We start from the raw sequence: 20,608 nt of genomic DNA, 5'->3' as shown, positions 1-20,608 counted from the left end.
TTCTTTACAATCCATGTTGGCTATTACCTATCACCTTATTATCTTACAGATGTTTGCAGATGGATTCTTTAATTTCTTGCTCCATTATCTTCCCTGGCACAGAAGTTAAACTGACTGGTCTGTAGTTTCCTGGTTGTTCTTATTTACCATTTTATAGATAGGCACTAGATTTTTCATTTTCCAGTCTTCTGGTATCTCTCCTGACTTCCATGACTTTTCAAAGATGATAGCTAAAGGCTCAGAAACCTCCTCCTTGAGTATTCAAAGATGCATTTCATCAGTCCCTGGTGACTTGCAGACATCCAACTTGTCTAAGTATGTTTAACTTGTACTTTTATTTTAACTTCTAAATGTAAAACAATTTCCACTAGCATTCACTGTGTTAGGCATCCCATCACCATCCATCTTCTTGATGAAAACTGAAACCAAGAAGTCATTAAGCACCTCTGCCATTTCCAAGTTTCCTGTTATTGTTTCTCCCTCCTCACTGAGCAATGGGCCTGCCTTGTCCTTGGTCTTCCTCTTGCTCCTAATATACTTGTAGAACATCTTCTTGTTACCCTTTATGCCTCTAGCTAGATTTATCTCCTTTTGTGCCTTTGCCTTTCTAATCTTGCCCCTGCATATCTGTGTTGTTTGCTTATAATCATCCTTTGTAATTTGACCTAGTTTCCACTTTTTATGTGTCTCCTTTTTGGTTTTTAGATCATGTAAGATTTTCTGGTTGATCCAAGGTAGTCTCCTGCCATACTTTCTATCTTTCCTACTCAGCAGAATAGCTTTTAGGGCCTTATTAGTGTCCCTTTTAAAACTGCCAACTTGCTTCAGTTGTTTTTTCCCCTCAGTCTTGCTTCCCGTGGGACCTTAACTACCAGCTCTCTGAGTTGACTAAAATCTGCCTTCCTGAAATCCACTGTCTCTATTTTGCTGTCCTCCTTTCTACCATCCCTTAGAACCATAAGAGTGAATGGTGTTACAATCTGGCACGTGAGGTTATAATACCATGCAGATCTGCCCTGGCCACCCCAGGAAATTAGGGAGGGGCAGCTGGGCTAAATCTGGGCCTATGAGGTGTGGGGCTAACACTTAAGTTTTGCCTAGGGCAGCAGATAGTGTCAAGCAGCCTCTGAAAATGGGGCTGGGAATCTCATGGGAGTATGAATTTCCACCTTACGGCCATATGTTCACAAGAAGAGCTTTGCTGAATAATTGGGGGAGGAGGAGGAGGAACAAAACCAGATGTTTCTGGACTTCTAAGAAGGTTCAGCTGGAGTTTGGGTAGAAAATGGTATTGACGCCAATGAGATTCACACACAGAAACTACTATACCTGAAGGACTAGCTAGAAATCCCTAGACTTATGTACAATTTTGGAGGCTAAAAGTCAAGAGGAATGTATTCAGTTTTAACTCAGGTCTCATGAGGCAAAAGACTAGGGTAGTAACTCAGCATGTGTGCATCCTCACATGTGCATGAATGTTACCTGATCTAATAGTATGCCATAGAAAAAGCTTTTTGATTTTTCAGTAAAACTGGGCTCCGGGCACAATGTTCAGGCCTGAATTCATCTCCAAATTTTCATGGAGGTGAAGGATGGATGAATCCAGGGGTACCGAGATGGGATCGAGCACAAAATACCGCAAACAGTAATCACTAGCTCCTCTCTCTGGATTTGATCTTTACCAAAATTGTTGGGCATTGAGATCAAATATTCCAATGGAAGCCCACGCACCAGGATGAAGTTATAAAACTTAAAGACACAGAACAGAATTTTCAAATGCACCCTTACAGGCTTTCAGTAGCTCTTATGCCCCTAAACTACTAGGTGTTTTTGAAAATTGTAACCAATGTTACATGTACAGTGCTGGGGTGTTGGTGAATTGGAGGCTCTGTGCTTGCTGGAACCCAAAGTACGTCTAGACTACATGGCTCCGTCGACAGAGCCATGTAGATTTGTTTGTTCGGCAAAGGGAAATGAAGCCGCGATTTAAATAATCGCAGCTTCATTTAAATTTAAATGGCTGCCCCGCTCTGACGAATAGCTGTTTGTTGACCTCCCCGGTAAACTTCATCCTACGAGGCGTAACGGGGAGGTCGATACAGGGCTTTCAGGTCGGCGCGGGAGCGTCCAGACTAGCGCGCTGAGCCGCAAACAGCTGATCAGCGCGGCTCAGCGCGGCAGCCATTTAAATATAAATGAAACCGCGATTATTTAAATTGCGGCTTCATTTCCCTCTGCTGATCATCCTAATCTACATGGCTCCATCGACGGAGCCATGTATTTTAGACACTCCCTTACAGGCTTTCAGTAGCTCTTATGCCCCTAAACTACTAGGTGTTTTTGAAAATTGTAACCAATGTTACATGTACAGTGTCGGGGTGTTGGTGAATTGGAGGCTCTGTGCTTGCTGGAACCCAGAGATAAAGTCGAGGGATCATACACTCAGCGGATGTAATTCAGAGTATCCCCATGGATTTCTATTTAGGCTCCAGGGATGAGGCTGGCACATTTCTTTCCAGCATCCTCATTCTTTTCATGAGTTCAGTGTTCTCCCCTTGCAGCATAAGGTTATCTTGTAGGTGGAGCAAAGACCAAGCTCTCTATGGCAAACTGTGGTCCTCAGTTGACATGGATTTAGAGTTCTCGCTAGGTCAGCAGCAAAGTGGTATCTAAAGGCCTCAAGTCAACTCGGGGGAGGAAAATGATACGGGGCGGATGGCTGGTATCTGATCTCAGATTCCTTCAACTTTCTATGCGCAGTAACGAAAACAGAAAGTGAGAACTTTAAGCTGGTATCTGTTAGGCCAGGACACCTGATATGAGACCTCTCAGGGAGATTGGCGTGAGTTAATGAACTGGTAAATTGCCAGTAAATGGAGAAATTAGGCCATGATTTAAAGGGGGCAGAGAGTTAATTGCTCCCTTTTCGCCAGTGCAGTTCCACTGCTGTTTGCTTTCTGTAAAAGGAAGGGTTTCCTTCAGGCAGTCACACCCCATGCACACCCTGCAGTATGCTCTTTGGGGCAGGGACTCTTCCTCGGTGTTTGTATAGCATTCAGCTCCAAGGGGCCCTGAGTATGCTTGGCAGTCTCTGGGTCCTAACATAATGCACGTGAAAATAATAAATGGGAAACTCTTCATACAAAGGCTGTGAAATGTGCTGGACTGGGAACAGCATTTACATGCCACATGACTTACATCACTGGGTTGACAGCCCTGCAAATCCCAGTTCTCTTTCTGCAGAATCGGGTACTGCTGGGGGATAGATGGTGATTAAGGCATAAGATGGGGACCCAAGAGGCCTGGGAGTTAATGCCTGTAACTCCCAGCTTCCCTCCCCCAATGGAATCAGTCTGTTACAATAGCTGAAACAAAATACAGGATTATGTAGCACTTTAAAGACTAACAAGATGGTTTATTAGATGATGAGCTTTCGTGGGCCAGACCCACTTCCTCAGATCAAATAGTGATGGCCCACGAAAGCTCATCATCTAATAAACCATCTTGTTAGTCTTTAAAGTGCTACATAGTCCTGAATTTGGTTCAGCTACACCAGACTAACACGGCTACATTTCTATCACTCTGTTACCTTCTCGTGCAAGACTAACCTATTGTATTTTGGCAGCCCTGGTAGTGGCCTCGGACTGCTAATCTAGGCATGCCTCACTAGGAATATTGCCACTCACTGCAAGTGATGTGTGTACCTAAGAGAGGAATAATTTCAGGGCAAAAGTCTACCCTTAAAATCCAGAAGCCAGTGCTTGTACCTCTGGTTAGGTTTTTAACGAATGCCCTGACCTGGAGGAGAAGAGCAAATTGGGGACTGTCGCAGGATTCCTTAGCGCCCCCGCCCCCTCAAAGGAAGAGTCCCCAAGGCTGATAGGAGCTGGCGAGCTGAGCAGCTTGTGAGCTCACCTGACGGGAAAGGGGTTACAATGAGATAAAGCTGGCCTGTTATGGAGACCATATGGAAGGGGAAGAAAACCCTTGAGCCTGTAATTGGATTCCTTCCCAGAAGCTCCGGGTGGAGCTGAGGCTGAGTGGAAGTGACAGGTCATGATCGGTGGGGGGCTGTCGACCACGCTGCCCAAAGCAGGATGTGTTTGCACAAACCAGTAGATCAGTCCATTAGGCTGGATCAAATAGCTTTAAATGTGTGGCCGGGCGAAGTAGAGCACAGCTCTCTGTTACCATTCAGTTGGTGTTTTCAAGTCGGGATTAGCTCGCCTGCAGGTGACAGCTCGAAGCAGACACTCCTAGCCCTCTGGCGGCTATAGGGATGCATGCTGTTCCTCTTTGGCCTGCGTGGTTTGTCCGTCTTCCACCCTTCCAGGGTTGTTTCCAGGAGGAGGAGAAACCGCTGCTACAAATCAGATGTATTCTTGGTGTCATCAAGCACCCCCGAAGTCCTGTCCCCCTCAACACACTCCCAGGACAGGCAGCTTGCTTGCTCAGAAATCTCCCTTTTGGCCCCTCTACTGGGCTCTGTGCCCAAGACTTGCTGTCTCTGTTTCCTTCCTGGGTCCTGCTCACAGCTCCTTCTCCAGACTTCCTGCTGGGATGCTCAGGTTTGCAAGGAACCCAGCAAAAACGCAAGAGCCCTTGAAAGATCAGTCAGCTGCATGTGTTGTGTGTGGATCAAGCAGCCCTCCCCCCCCCATCTCCCATCCCTTTCATGGGCCTCCCCACTTCTGAGCAATGGCATCTCTGTGACGGCCACTGTAATTGCTTATATGGAAAAGGACAGTTGTCTGGGACACAGTTGTTTTCTGCCCACAGAAGGAGGGATCCTACAATGGCTGCTAGGGTTGCCAGATGGTTTAACAAAAAATACTGAACATTCCCCCCACACACACAAAAAAAACCAGGAAAAAATTCTGTTGAGCAAAAAAAATGGGGGGGGGGAGAACAAAGTTGCTGAGCAGAAAAAAAAAAGTTCTGTGCCTTTAAATGTCCCCACGCTCACTCCCCCATCAGACGCAGCAAGGGAAAATTGCCCCCGCCAGGCTTGCATCCAAGGGAAACAGGAAATACCAGACATTTTACATGTCCAGTATTTTCTGGGGTTTTTTTTACCAGACGGGGGACCTGAATAACAGACAGTCTGGGCAAAAACCTAACGGCTGCAGGCCTTGGCACTGTCAGTGGGTTTTTTAAAAGTCAGTAAAACAGGAAGTAGCATATTGTATTGCCTGAGAAGAGACAGCTTAGATCGTATCACTTGCTATTGCTACGTGTCACGGATATTGGAAACCCAGTGCAGCACATACACTTTTTCACGTGTCTGTTAGCTGCTGTGAAACAAACCGAAGACATCTTCTAACATGGGGGATCAGCAGGGCAAGCAGGAAAATGTGTCTGCTCCCATGAGGCCTTCCCTGGCTTGCTGCTGAAATTAACTCTGAGCAAGCCTTCCACCCCGCTTTGGTCTGAAAGATCACACCATGTTCAGGAAGGAGCAGCATCATATGTCTAGACTACATGCCTCTGTTGGCAGAGACATTTAAATATCTCCAGCTTCATTAAAATAAAAATGAAGGTTTACAGGAGCGGTGGACAAAGGCTTCCCCTGTTAACCGATCCGCATCTTGACTCGCGTGCTGTGCCGACGATCAGCTGAGCCGGCACAGCACAGCGGCCATTTTTATTTTAATGAAGCTGGGGATATTTTATTTTAATAAAGCGGGAATACCCCGCTTCATTGACTATGTCGGGTAGCCTATTTTACATGCCTCTGCCGACAGAGGCGTGTAGTCTAGACATAGCCCTAGTGGCAGAGGTAGAGGAGAAGGAGTCAGAAGATCTGCCTCTCATTGGGTCACCGTATAGTCCAACATATTCAAACTTGAGAGACTAACTTTAGGCACGTAAAATAAAAATTGCCTGATTTTTCAAGGGTACGGAGCCTTGGACTTAAACAGGAATTGTGTGCACGCAGCACATGTGTTTTTACCTGTTACATGTAACGTGGTACCTAGCACACAGGAACCTCCATCATGGGTCAGTGTTCCATTGTGCTAGGTGCTGTACAGACAGAATAAAAGGATGTTCCGTTCCCTAAAGAACTTCTAATCAGTATGTTTATTTAGATGCCTAACTATGGATGGTTTGAACCCTTGGGCTTCACCTCTTTGTGCTGGACGCTGTGAGATGTAAAAACTTAAACAAATAACAAATAGTCTAGTAGCACCCTAGAGACTAACAAAACATGTAGATGGGATCATGAGCTTTTGGGGCACAACCCACTTCTTCAGATGACTGAAGTATAAAGAAGAAGTGGGCTGTTCCCACAAAAGTTCATGATGCCATCTACATGTTTGGTTAGTCTTTGAAGTGCTACCAGACTGTTTTTTAAGTTTTTCCTATTACAGACTAACTCAGCTACCCCTCTGAAGTCTCTGAGATGTGTGTAGCAATACTTAGACCTATGTTGGGAGGCTTAATTACTCTTTGTCAACCATTGTGAAATCCACAGATTATAGGCACAATTTAAGTGCAAATCCTTGCAATTGAACCATGAGTTTAGAGAAGCAAGCACCCCGGCTCAGCCCACCCTGTCCATCCGACACCGCCTTCCACTCCCTTTACCCTGCTGAAACCCAGAGCCCTCCATCTCCCCCCCCCCCCCACTGCCGCCAACCGCCCAGACCCAAGATTAAGGTTTTCTGCACCTGGGGCAAGCTACTGAACTGCCCTCAAAAATGATAAAATTATCAATTTTTTGTATTAATTTTATTCTTTGCACATGTTAATTGCACATATACTGAGATTGCAAATAGATGACAGTAAAGATATAAATGAAATAATATTTTAACTTTCTAATTTTTAATTTTGTGCCCCTAAATGTACTGCACCTAGGGCGAGTGCCCCATTTGCCCCACCCTTCTTACAGTTCTGCCCCCCACCGCCTCCCACGAGTCCTGTATCGCAACCCTGGAGCACTGAGTGGGCGGCACATGCCTCCTCCATGCCCCAGAGCATCAGGTGGTGTGCCCCCCCGCCCTGGAGCACTAGGCAACATTGCCCCAGTCCCCCCAGCACTGGGCGACCCCAGCCACAGCAAGTCCCAGCTATATTAGCCCCAGCAGGCTTCTCAGAAGAGGAGCAGCCTACCTAGGTGGACTGGGACCAACTCGTGGCAAGCAGGAGGAGCAGAGTACAGTGTTCCCTCTAATCTTTTCCATCCATGTGCAGATTTTTTCCATGTGTGGAATAAATTGTGTGTACACCACGACGAGTAACGGTAGTTCGGAATAGGAAGCCTAATCCGAACTACCTAGTTTGTGCCGCGTGTAGCCGCACGGCACGGAGTCCGAACTCGCGGACATTTAAAAATGGCGGCGCCCGGCAACATGCAAATGAAGCCCGGGAAATTCAAATCCCGGGCTTCATTTGCATGTTCGAATGCCTACATTAACCACCCTAGTTCGAACTAGGGTGGTAGTGTAGACATACCCTCTTTCCCTCTGCTGATATTTATTTTGTAACTAGCAGATGTACCCGGAATTGCTCAGGTCCTTAACTCCATTTTTTTGTTAAAGGAAAATGTACATGCTTTATGTAAATAGAAATGTAGGCATGCAGGAGTCAGGGCAGGAGTTTGGATGTGTGGGAAGCTCAGGCCAGTTTCTTGGGATGGGGGGGAGAGGCTGGCAGTGTGGACACCAGGCTGCCTAGTGGCAGATCCCCAGGGCTGGCCGGGGTGACAGAGGTCATGCTGCATGGCTGCCCAAGCTTCAGGGCCACAGTTTGGGTGCACTGTTCTGGCTAGGGCTCACCAGGGCAGGGGCCTTGCCACCCCACCTGTAGCTGTCTAGCACTGGGGCCAAGAGCAAGGTGTGGGATTGGACTCCAGCTGTGTGCAATGGGAACCGGAACAAGAGGGGTGGGCCAACCATGTCCAACATCTCCACTCCTGCCCCCTGCTGCGCCAATGAGGTTAGAGCTGTCCTGGCCCATCTCTGGCCCTTAGCTGCCCCCTGTGGTCATTATATAGTACAAATGTCCCTTCTACCAGACCCCTCCTGTTCCATTTTATGAGAAACAGTCCCATTCCAGGCACATCTCATTGTCCCAACACAACCAAACCCTGACCTTGTTTTAAGTTAGGTTAAGAGGAAGCTTCATCCAGATTTGGTGTCCTGGCTCTTAGTGTTTAAGAGGAATTCTTAAATAAACAGACTCACTCACTCAGAGACAGACAAACACTCTCAAATGTATAGTAGATTGGTGGTCCTAGCTCTTACCATTTAAGAGGAATTTTTGAATAAATGAATTCACAGACAGACAGACAGACTCACAGACAGAAAAATGCACACATCTATCTATCTATCTATCTATCTATCTATCTATCTATCTATCTATCTATCTATCTATCTATCTATCTATCTATCTGTTCCATAACTCTACTGTTTAACTTAAGCATTTTGAAGTTTTTCATATGAAAGAGGCCCTACCTTAGGCAAAATTCCCCTTGATCTGAATGGGAATTTTACGAGGTTTGGGGCAGATCCTGCAATCACCTCGCTGGTGCCCATGCAGCTCAGATTGCAGGATCAGGGGGTCAAATCATGGTCCCGGTGAAACCAACAGGAGTTTTGCCACTGGTGATTTCACACAGCTTGCAGCACTGCATTTCAGTTCTGGGTGAGTCTCCGCTCTCTCTCATGTGGTTCTTTGACTCCCCTTTGCCCCATGTTGTAAGTGTACATCCACGATACCAGAGCTAGACATTATTATTCCTCTTGGACTCTTGCCTCTCCCCCCCCCCCCCCACACCTCTCTGCAGGCACCTAGCTGGATTTTCCCGTGTCCCTGCAGAACGAATCAATGCCTCGCTGGTGTGAAACATGATAAAGAACTAAATAGAGAATTCTTATCCCTAGTTGCAGATAAACCGTAACATTCACCACAAAGGGTTCCTGGAATGAAACAGGCACCTTTCCATTGAAAGTGCCGATAAATCCTATGCATCTAAGGCTAGCTTAATCCAGCTCAAGTTATCAGAAAATCTCTAGGGAGCCAGCAGCACAGAGAACAGCTGTTTCTTGTCATGCTACTGTTCGCAAGTTGACAGATAATCTCTTTGGGCCAGACTGACACAGTGCTCAAGATTGAATCCCGGAGTTCTGTCACCTGTGCGTTAACACTTTGTTCCCCCCTCTGGAAAAACATCCTTTGGCATCAGGGAGGGTTAGAATCATAGAATCCTAGAGCTGGAAGAGACCTCATAGGGTCATCAAGGCCAACACCCTGCCCAAGGCAGGACCAACCCCAACTCAATCATCCCAGCCAGGGCTTTGTCAAGCCGGGACTTAAAAACCTCTAGGGATGGAGAGTCCACCTCCTCCCTTGGGTTGTGCCCAACAAAAGGCTGTGCCCTGGAGTGTGGTGATCATGGTCTCTTTCCAGCTGAGCAAGGACCTCATTTTGATCCTCAGTGTGAGACTCACATAGGTTATCTTCCGGCCAATCTGGCTGTGCAAAAAGCCCACTGACTGTGCTATTTAATGCACTCCTTGGTGGCTTAGCATTTCATCTTGCTTTTCCTAACCCGATCTTCCGTTCTTCGCTACAGGAATGATGCAGAGGGGGCAGGGAGAAGTAATAAGAAAATAAAAGCTCAGAGGGTGGCTTGTGTGTTTGAAGGCTAAATTGCACTTGTGTGTAATCTTAATAAACATTCTCTGGCAGTGGAGAAATTAACTCATTTCTGAAATGCTAAGTGACTTACCTGCCCCTAGAGTTACAACGTCGGATTGAACTGGTCAGCGGCACACAGTGTTTTCCATTTACCAGCCTTCCCCTAGCTGCCTGTGGAGTTACCCTCGCAAGTGGAGGACCAGTATTAAGTAGGCCTGTCATGATTATGAGGGTTAGCCAGCAGCCTGGGGACTAAGGAGTTAACTACACCTAGCCAGGTGGAGTGGCCAATAGGAATGTAGGTAGGACTTTCAAACGGGGACAAAGGAATTTGGTTTTTTCCCTCCTTGGTCTCTGTGAGTTCCTCTGCAGCTACAGAGAGAGAGAAACATGTCTCTCTCTCTCTCCAAGAAACAATTCTTCACTTTCTGTAAGTAGGATAAAGTTTAGATACATTCGTTAGGTTTTATTGTTTTATGTTTTGGGTATGGGATCTGATGTCTGTGCACTGTTTAAAAGATGTTTGGCTTTTCTTTTTAACTAAGTTCTAGCCCATGGTGTAATTTCTCCAGGAGTATATTTTGTTACCTTTCCATCTAATCATTATGCTTGCAACAGGAATATTGTTGTGATAATAAAAGTTCTTTCTCTTTTCTTTCCATTAACCTGGGACTGGTTAATTGTGGGTCCTGGTTCTTATTTTAGGGGTGAGATTTCCCAAATGATCTTCCCCTGATTTCTTTATTCATATTTGGGTGGTGGCAGCGCAAGTTTTATTCCCAAGATCTAGGTTTTTAAGATTTTGGGGGGAAGTTTTATACCAAAGCCTGGTAGATAAGGTTTTGGGGTACACTTGCTGGCCTCCACTTCTGCATTTATCATGCCAGAGTGGGGAAGGAGCCATGACAAGGCCAATTCAGTCAGTGTGGGTGTGGCCCACTCCCAACAGTGATGAGAAGATGTGACTAGTAAGAGGGAAATTGCTTTTGTAATCAGCCAGCTATTCCCAGTCCCTATTCAACCCTGGCCTAATTGTGTCAGGTTTGCAAATGAATTGCAACTCTGCAGGTTCTCTTTGAAGTCCAGTTTAGATGGTTTTTGGTTGAAGAATGGCCACTTTTAAATCTCTTCCTGAGCATCAGGGGAAATTAAAGTGTTCTCCTACTTGTTTTTGTATCCACGGGAAGGAGACCCTTGAAGAATTCCACAGGGGATTTCAACAGTTTCCACCCCACCATCAGCCTCAGCCTGGACCAGTCCACACAAGAGATCCACTTCCTTTTGGGAGGTAGTGGGAGTGCTGTCTGCTTTGTAACCCAGTGTTCCCACCTGGCTGTGTTGCTATGTGTGATTCCCAGTGGCTCACTCCACATGTGTATTGGCCCAGACACCAAAGTACCAGACTGAGCAGGTAACAGACCTGTTCCTGGAGCTTCAGGGGGTAGCAGAGCTAGTCTGTTACAGAAAAACCAACAAATGGTCTGGTAGCAGTTTATAGACTAACGAAACTTGTAGATGGTTGTGACGGCGAGTTGGGGTTTCCCCGATCCGGCTGCTACGGGGGTGCAGGAACAGTCTCCACCAGCCAGTAGCATAGAGAGGGGTTTATTGATTTTCCAGAGTACAGCACACCACAGACGTGATGTGGCTACCAGGGGCAGGGCCAGGATGGCTCAGGCCAGTGGGGTTAGGGTCCATCACCCCTAACCCCCAGCTTAGCCTTTTCTCCCCATGCTTCCCAGACAGCAAATGCCTCCCCCCAAGGCCCTGCCCCCCAGCCAGGTGTTGGTCTCCGCCTTCCTCCCTTTGTCTCTCTCCCTGGGAGGCTGAGCTAGGTGTCTGTGTTAATACACATGTAGGTGAGTCAGTGAGAATCTCCCATCCCAGCGCAGGGGGACACTGGGTTACAGAGCAGACAGCCCCCCCCACACCACAATGGGATCATGAGCTTTCGTGGCACAGCCCACTTCTTCAGATGACCGGAGTTATGAGTTGGGGATATGAAAACTCAAAATAAATAGGAGAGGGGAAGGGGAGGGGGAGACGGAGCATCGTGAAGTATCTGGAGAATGGGTACTTCCTGGAGAGAGAGAGAAAAGAAAAGAGGCGGGGACTGTCCCCAGGCTGGGGGGTAGGGTTGGGAAGTTGAGTTAGTCTTGGCTGGGGTGGGATGAGGTTTTAGACCAAGGAAAGGGGGGTTCAGGGCCCCTTCCCCCCAAGAGGACACTACAGTGTCAATATATGATGGTCACATAATTCCACTCTATACCGGAAACCTACTGACCGCTATTCTTACCTGCAGGCGCACTTAATTAGCTTCATTACCATGGGTCCTATAAGTGACAGGTACTTCTTTTGCTGTTACAAAGATCTTGGGTTTTGTTATTTCCACTCCAACTCCTCTAATGAAAGCGCATGATACGATACATTTTGGTTAGTCTCGAAGGTGCCACAGGGCGACTTGTGGTTTGTGTACGTTGCCGGTCTTGATGTCTGGTTTCTGTCCATGTATCCAGTGGGGCAGAGACAGTCCGGCTTGGCCAATGTACGTGGCAGAGCGGTGTGGCTGGCACCTGAAGACACATATCCCGTGAGCAGATGTGCAGGTGAATGAGCCCCAAGGGAGGAGCTAGTTCTAGGTTTGCAGTAGTTCGGGAATACCAGGGCTGGAAGGGCTAAACAGATTTCTGCTTTAAGCTACAGCAGGGATTGCTGGCTTTAAAATGGATTTTCCCCCTGCCAGGTACTTAGATGGCAGCTCAGTCAAAATTGCATCACTGCTTCTTTTGACATCCATTCGTAGCTTTGATGCAGCGGCTGTGGGAGCCTAATCCACCGCTCACTGCAGTCAGTGGAGGAACTCTCAGTGATGAGGCCCTGAGCATTCTGGCTCTGGTCTGCGGACCAGGCAGGCCGCTGTGGGGAGAGAAACAAGGCCAGACAAACTGCCCAGTGAGCTAGGGCATCACTGCTGCTAGAAGCAGGGATGTGAAGTGAGGTCTGGAATCAGCAGGAGTTCAATCCCGCTATTGATTCTCTCTCCCAACTCTGCTACGCACCAGTGAATTAACATGAATTACATCGCCCGAGCCGTCGAGAGAAATTTAACCAGTGTGTTTGGAGGGGATGGGGACATGAGTCTGTCTGTGCTTTTAAAATATTTATGCCACAAATTAGCATGTGTTCTAAGACCATGAATTTCAAATATTTATATAGCTCTAATATTAAGGAAAATGTATTAACATTTTCCCATAGGGGTTTTATTCGTTAGTAAGGCTCAGCACTTGTAGACAACACTGCCTGCTTGGTATTGCATGCATGTAACAGTCAGAGAGCAGGACAAACCAGAAGCACGATTTGCCTAATGCTATCAGACCAAGACTTTCACTAGGTGCCTCAAATTAAACCTTCTACATCCCAGTTTAGCTGCCCAAATAAGGGGGCTTGATTTCTAAAAGTGCTGAGCTATCTGATGCTAATGGGAGTTGCCGTATGTGCGGCTTTTTGAAAACCACACTGCTTCTTCAGGTATCCAAAGACAGACTTAACAGACTCACTTTAGGGTGCTTACATCTTGGTCCACATCCTCCACCTGTCTGGGATCTTCCAGTAAAACCTGTACTAGCATCACAGGCAGATAGAGGATGTCCAGTCAAGGTGCATTCACATACCACTGCCGTCTGCGTGGTTCACTGCTTCGCCCTAAGGCTGTGTCTAGACTACACCTCTCTGTCGACAGAGAGATGTAGATTAGGCATGTCGAAATTGCTAATGAAGCAAGGATTTAAATATCCCACGCTTCATTAGCATAAACATGGCCGCCGCTTTTTTCTGAAATGGAGCTTTTTCGGAAAAAAACGGCAGTCTAGACGTGGATTTGTCGAAAATAAACCCTTTTTTGACAGATCCTGTAAATCTCATTTTTTTAGGAATACAGGATCTGTTGAAAAAGGGTTTATTTTCGACAGATCGGCATCTAGACTGCCATTTATTTTCAAAAAAACTCCGTTTAAAAATAAGCGGTGACCATGTTTATGCTAATGAAGCACTGGATATTTAAATCCCTGCTTCATTAGCAATTTTGATGTGCTTGATTTGCATCCCTCTGTAGACAGAGGGATGCACTCTAGGGGTACGTCTAAACTACATGGCTCCGTCAACGGAGCCATGTAGATTTGTTTGTTCGGCAAAGGGAAATGAAGCCGCGATTTAAATAATCGCGGCTTCATTTAAATTTAAATGGCTGCCCCGCTCTGCCAGCTGTTTGTCGGCTCAACGCGCTAGTCTGGACGCTCCCCTGCCGACATGAAAGCCCTTTATTGACCTCCCCGGTAAACCTCATCCTATGAGGCATAACGGGGAGGTCGATAAAGGGCTTTCAGGTCGGCGCGGGAGCATCCAGACTAGCACGCTGAGCCGACAAACAGCTGATCAGCTGTTTGTCGGCTCAGTGTGGCAGCCATTTAAATTTAAATGAAGCTGCGATTATTTAAATCGCGGCTTCATTTCCCTTTGCCGATCAGCCTAATCTACATGGCTCCATCGATGGAGCCATGCAGTTTAGACACACCCTAGATGTAGCCTCAATGAGCAATAACACTCCAGGAATTTAACTACTAAAACACATATCAACAGAAGACCATTATATTGACCACTTTTTTGTTTTGGCTCCCACCTGCGGGGTGCGTGTTAAGTAGCCTTGAGTTAATGCAAATCTGATTCATTTGATGGTCTTTCCTTGTATTTTAAAGGTTTTTCCTTTAGAGTAGGAAATCTCCTTGCCAACAGACTGGAGATCTGACAAGGGGCCACATTGCGCTGGTAAAAGGGGCCGAGGTGTATGAAAGTTTGGTGCTTGGAAAGAAGGACTTTTCTTGGAATTTAGTTTTCCACTCCCTAGCACCTTCTGCCATCTCATCAGCCGCATCCGTCATCGCCATGAAAAAAATATTGACAATTAGATGAAAATGAAATGGGTTTTCACCAGTTCTTTAGGGAAGTAAAGCTAATGAGCAATCGCTCGCCCCTGCCCACAACATGCACACATGGTTCCTGGGAGAAAAGCTATTTGACCTCTCTTGAAGTTTTACAGCTGCGCCCGCATTGGTGGCCCCGTGATAAGCTGTAATAAATACAGAGGGATCTTGGAAGCATCTTAACTACTGGTACATTTTTTAAGGCGTGTTTTGGACCAAATGGAGATTTATTGACTGAGCTGACAGCGGGGGGCCTATTATAAAACCCAGATGAGGTTCCAAAGTCTACATACAGAAAAGCAAAAACACTTTAATTGACTTGTTTCGCGTTCCCCTCCCCGTTCTGTGTCACACACGCGGAGCTTCTACTGGGAAATACTGCAGATGCTCAGTGCTCAGTCAGAGAGGCAGGAACGCTGCTTCAAACAACAGATGTAGCGCCCTAGAAAGCCATTCAGCAGAGTGGGATTTAATACGTTTGCTAACTTGTTTATCCTTTTGTTACTGACTCTCTTATTTTCGGGCTTCCTTGTCAGCCGCCAGCAGCCAAATGAGATGTGGCAGTGACTTCCTGCCCGCTTGCCATTACTGAAGACACAGTGGAAGCGTCAGGGGAGCTGAAGGGTTCCCTTGTTGGGCCAGTTGCATGGTCAGGGGCCTTCCGAAATAGTCCCCTGCCATTTTGCAGGACAAAATAGTCTTCAGGTCCTGTCCTAAGCTGTGTAGCTTTGCAATGCGCCACTACAGGCTGTGCCGGTGTCCTTGGAAATCTGGTTATTGAGCTGAGTGGGTTTGGGATCAGGTCCCCCCTTTTTTTTAACCTGGATGCAGCCTCATGTCAGTGGGGGGTGAAACAACCCTAAGCTGGGTTAGTCAACACTGGTCAGGCAATTGACTGGCCTGCTTCTCTGTTGCGCTGCATCCTGTCATCGTTTGCATGGTGGGTATAAAATACTACCATTCTGGCCTGATAGCATTTTAATCTCCCTTTGCATCCCCTTTGAGCAGGTGTAAATGACACTATGTACACTTGTGACAGAATCTGAGCATGTCTAATGGAATCCAGGGAAGAAGGAGGACCCAGTGGTAAGGGCACTAGCCTAGGCTTGGGAGAGCTATGTTCCTGTTCCTGTTCCTGCCCTGCCCTGCCACAGACTTCACATGGGACCTTGGGCAAGTCACTTCGTCTCCCTGCCTCAGTTTCCCCAACTATAAAATGGAGATAACAGCACTGCCCTACCATCCAAGAGGGTTGAGGGGTTAAATATATTACAGAATGGGAGGTGCTCAGCTACTGTGATAGTAGGAACCATACAAATACATAGATAAACCTTCTACACTACTTTAAAAGTCTCAGGTTGTCTGTACAGTGCTTTGGGATGAATGGTGAGCATAGATTAAATGTGTAAAACATTATTTATTATTGTAATATCTGGCTCTACTTTTTTCTAGGTCATTCATTACTTTAAATCCAAGTATTTGTAATAGCATAGGTTACACTTCATCCTGAGTTATGTTTATTTCAGTGGCATCATTATTTGTTTGTATTTTGGTTGCATTTACAGCCCTTAGTCAAGATCCAGACTTTGTTGTGCTAAGTTCTGGGCAGATACCTTGTCAGAAACACCCCTTGTCCCAAAGAGATCACAATCTAAACAGACCAGGCAAGCAAAAGGTGGTAGAAAGGAAGGTTCATTACCACTGTTTTACAGATGGGGAAATCGAGGCACACAGATTAAGTGAGTTGACCATGGTCACACATGGAGTCTGTGGCAGATCCTGGTGTATGACATCACACAAGCATTGTGTTCCTAGATGATGAGTGGATGGGAGCCAAGCTCAGAGTACCTCTGCCCAAGTAGTGTGAAACAGAGTGCAGTGGGGCGCGAGGCCCTGCAGCTAGTTGGGATGGTTTGCTTACCACGATCTTAGTTAAGATACTGCCCTGGTGAAAGCAGCACTCAGAACAGCTGAGTCATTCTGATGACAGCAACTGGTAGAGGTGGGGAGTGACCTTCCTTGGAAACTGGCAACTCACAAAAATTTGCCTGTGCAACAAACCCGTTTCTATGCACCCCAAGTATCCAGGGACTGCCTCTCCGGGAGCCATGGGGCACCATCGATTGCTGTTGACGTAACTGGGTGCTTGTGGTGGGGCTATAAAAGTCTAAGAGGTCAAGCAGGAGCACACAGGAGAGACCAGAAGGCCTTGAGTGCCAAGGGAAGATTGTCGCACTCTCTAGGTAAGCGATAATTATCTTCATTTCTGCTTGTGATTACGCTGCAATGCATAGTCAGGGCTCAGCGGTCTGAGACAGGGGTGGGATTGCTGTTTGGAGGGCCGAAGTTCCATTTCACGAAGGATTTTGAGATTTCAAAGCCTTAGTTCCTTCCAAATGGGAGTGGAAGACAAAACGTCTCAGAATTATCTGCAAAGGCAGATTCGGGAGCCGTGGGGGGGAGAGAGGGGAGGATAGTTAGATGAAATCAAATACAAGGTTGTTGGGGTTTTTTAACTGAACCAAAAAGTCATTTCAAAATGAAAAATCAAAATATTTCATGACGGCAACACCAAAACAGGATGTTTTGGTGTTGCCGGAACTATTTTCCCCCACCCCAACCCCCAGTTTTCTTCCAAAATAATATTCTGACCAAACCAAGCTTTTTAATTTCAGTAGCGCTGCATATGCCAGTGGAATGTGGTTCCATTTACATTTCTCTCAGGCTATGTCTACACTGCAGACTTTTTGCACAAGAACAGCTGTTCTTGCGCAAAAACTTGCGGAGCGTCTACACTGCACGCGTGTTCTTGCGCAAGAAAATTGACAGTGAAGAGTCGGAAAAGAGGGCTTCTTGCACAAGAGTTATTCCTCTCCCCACGAGGAATAAGCCCTCTTGCGCAAGAGGTAGTGTGGACAGGCAACAGTGGTTTCTTGCGCAAGAAGCCCCTATGGCTAAAATGGCCATCAGAGCTTTCTTGCTCGAGAGAGAGCATCCATACTGCCATGGACGCTCTTGTGCAAAAGCACATGGCACGTGGACGTGCTCTTGCACAAGACCTTTTGCGCAAGAACTCTTGCGCGAAACAGTTCTGGTGCAAAAAGCCTGCGGTGTAGACGTAGCCTCACTGGTTCTAATCAGCATTCCTTGTTCCCTTATATGTGCTTTGAATTGTGTTGTGTTAATAGAAACAACCTCTTCCCATCTGAGGGGGGTCTGCAGGGGAGAGCTGAGGACTGGGTCTCCATGCCTCCCAATCCTATCTGGGGCTGACATTTGCCCACTTCTTAGTGGGGGTGGGCATGGAGTTTTAGTTCCTGCATAGGACTGGTAAGTTAGATTAGTGGTAGTCCAAGGCCCTCATGTGATTCTATGTGTGGGCACATGTGTATGTGTTCACTTTGCCCACAGTTCTGCTGGTGTCCGTTCACCTAGGTTTTTTTCCTACTAATGTAACTCAAGTGAGACGCACGTGTAAAGCCAATGCATGGGAAGTGTTGATTGCACACAACATTGACCGTGAGAGCCGTGTACTCGCTCTGCATTGTAAGCGCTGCTACAGTTCAGTCGGCACAACCTGCATATTCTAGGTACACAAGCGCAGTTTGCAAAACTACCCCATCCTGGGAGACTCTCTTGCTTATGATAGTTTTGCAGCCCACTGAGGCTATGTCTACACTGCAGGCTTCTTGCGCAAGAAGCTTTTTGAGGAAGAGATCTTCCGCAAAAACTTCTCGCGCAAGAGAGCATCCACACTGCAAAAGCGCATTGAAAAAGTAATGTGCTTTTGCACAAGAGAGTGTCCACACTGCGTGGGCACTCTCGAAAGGAAGCGCTGATAGCTACCCACAGGGTGGCCACCAGGGCACCTGTGGTTTTTCCTCTTTTCTGTTTTTGCACAAAAAATCCGTTGCCCATCCACACACACCTTTTTGCTCAAGAACTCTTGTGCAAAAAGGAGTTATTCCTCGTAGAAAGAGGAATAACTATTGTGCAAAAACCCCTCTGTTCTTCCGTTTTTTTGCACAAAAATGCACTCATTAGCCTAGGTCGCCCCTTGCTGCTATAGATAAAACCCTATTACAAGCAGGACTTCAGTGGCACATAGATCTCTTGTGGTGAAATTCACCCTGGAGATTTTAAAGCAGGTTGAGCTTTTCAGCTGGAAGAGACTTTCCATTTTGGGGCTATCATTATTATTCTGCCTTGTCCCCTTGCCTCTTTCCTCTCTTCCTTTCTTCAACATCATTTGCCGTCCACTGATTCCTCTCTCTTAGTGCTCACCCTTGTCCTCCCCGGAAATGCCCAAATGCCCAGGTAAGCTGCTCTTCTTGGATTTCTCTCCTGTTCTACGTTCTCTTCTCCATTTTCCTACTGAGTTTAATTTCTTGTTTCTAATGAGGCGGCTGCTGCTGCTCTCAGTCTCCAGCCAGATACATCCTGCCAAGCTCCCAGAGATAGAAAGGGCCAGTTTAGCCTAACATGCCCCCCGTGGAGTTGTCATTTCAAGAATTAGTTGATTCCAGCTCCACAGAAACTTTTAAACACGAGAGATGCCTTGAGTCTAATGAGGAGGATCAACACCACTGTTTAAACCAGGAGGAAGGTGCTTTCTGCACTTTCTCTCTGTATGAGCATTGATTACACTGACTCCATTCTCATTACCTGCCAGTTAGACTTAGCAGACAATGGAATATGCCGCAGAGACTCCAAGAGCTGTATGGTGATGCTCTGAACACAAGATGCACCATTTGTCTACATTTTAACTCTTTGCTGTCCCTCACTGGTCCTGAGCCAGTGCTCAGGAGATAAAGGGCCCGATGACCCAATGCACTGCGAGTTGTGTTGTCATTTAGACCCAGGATAAATGGAGGGAAAAGATCCCAGATGAAAATAGTGACATTATCAGAAATGCCAACACAAGGTGCCAGGAATGTGGAATCAGGCTCAAAGTGCCCAGAATTCCAAGCTGTACTGATGTCCAGCTTGGAATCCTACCCCTTGGCACATTCTCTTTCACACGCTACCTGTGAAAGTTACACACCAACAGCAAGCGAGAGAGAGGCGCGAGCCGGAGTCTTAAAATACAGAAGACATGTCCTGTTTACAAAGTAAGGAAGGGGTATGCAGTGGGCTGGCTGGATAAAGTGAAATAGCAAGAGCTTTTTCTGCAGGAGCAGAGAGAAAACAGATTCACAAAGAGCTAGTGAGTAGTCGGTGGAGGTGACTGGAGTGTTTGTGGGAGGGAAGGCAGTAGTTTATTGATGTTACGGAATAACGAGAGTGACATGAGAATGATCTGATTGAGAGTTAAGGTGCAGCGGGGCATATGCATGATAGAAGCCTGTTCTAAGAAAAGACATCGGCAGTCCCTTTTTGATTGTTACAGCCAAGCGATCACTACACGTCACAGGGCCATATGGTGCAACCGATTTTACCGCAGAATCCCCCAATGCAATCAGTAGGTCTGATACGCCCGCCGGTAACTGCCTAGGGTCAGGAAGAAACATCGCCATATGGGCAGGATAGTATAGAATTGTCTGTAGTGGGAGTTTTTAGCAGCTGGGATTGGTTCCTGTTGCAAGGGGGGGCAGAACTGCCGCTACCCAAAACCTCATAAAGTCATGTGCACCGTGACTGCAATACGGGCTAATCCACTGCAGAGCCAGATCCTTCACTGGTGTAAATGGAATGATGCCAGTTTATATCACTGGTCTTGCCATTCCGTTTTGATAGCATTTTGCACAGGTGTAAATGACAGTGGAGATGCAGACCCAAGACCAGCACAGACTGTGATCTGATACATAAGTTCTAGTGATTTTAATTCAGCGGTATCTGAGATGGCTCCTTCCCTTGGCTTTCCTGGGTAGCACAATGCCAAAATGATCAGGTGGAAAGAATGCTTGTTAGTTTCTATTGGTTCATACAAGCTTATATTTACATGAAATCTAATTCTGGAGCCAAATTTGACCTGATAGTGTCCCTTTAGT

General features: G+C 46.6%; 1 protein-coding gene across 4 annotated transcripts in view; it reads left to right on the top strand.

The window, feature by feature from the left end:
* MLN (motilin) overlaps positions 1 to 20,608 on the top strand; it is a 42,826-nt gene that overhangs the window by 10,536 nt on the left and 11,682 nt on the right. Inside the window, exon 1 of one of the 4 annotated variants that reach the window (XM_025182739.2) lies at positions 9,981 to 10,072. The exons of 2 other annotated variants lie outside the window; for them this stretch is intronic. The gene's annotated coding sequence lies outside the window, so the exon portion shown is untranslated. Of the gene's footprint in view, positions 1 to 9,980; positions 10,073 to 16,432; positions 16,862 to 20,608 lie in introns of those variants that run through there. One more of the 4 variants, XM_014571642.3, reaches the window with a different exon arrangement.

Source organism: Pelodiscus sinensis, chromosome 27 (genome assembly GCF_049634645.1).
Source record: "Pelodiscus sinensis isolate JC-2024 chromosome 27, ASM4963464v1, whole genome shotgun sequence".
Classification (NCBI taxonomy): domain Eukaryota; kingdom Metazoa; phylum Chordata; order Testudines; family Trionychidae; genus Pelodiscus; species Pelodiscus sinensis.
Note: the sequence above shows the minus strand (reverse complement) of the source record. Positions and strands in the feature narration are given on the sequence as shown.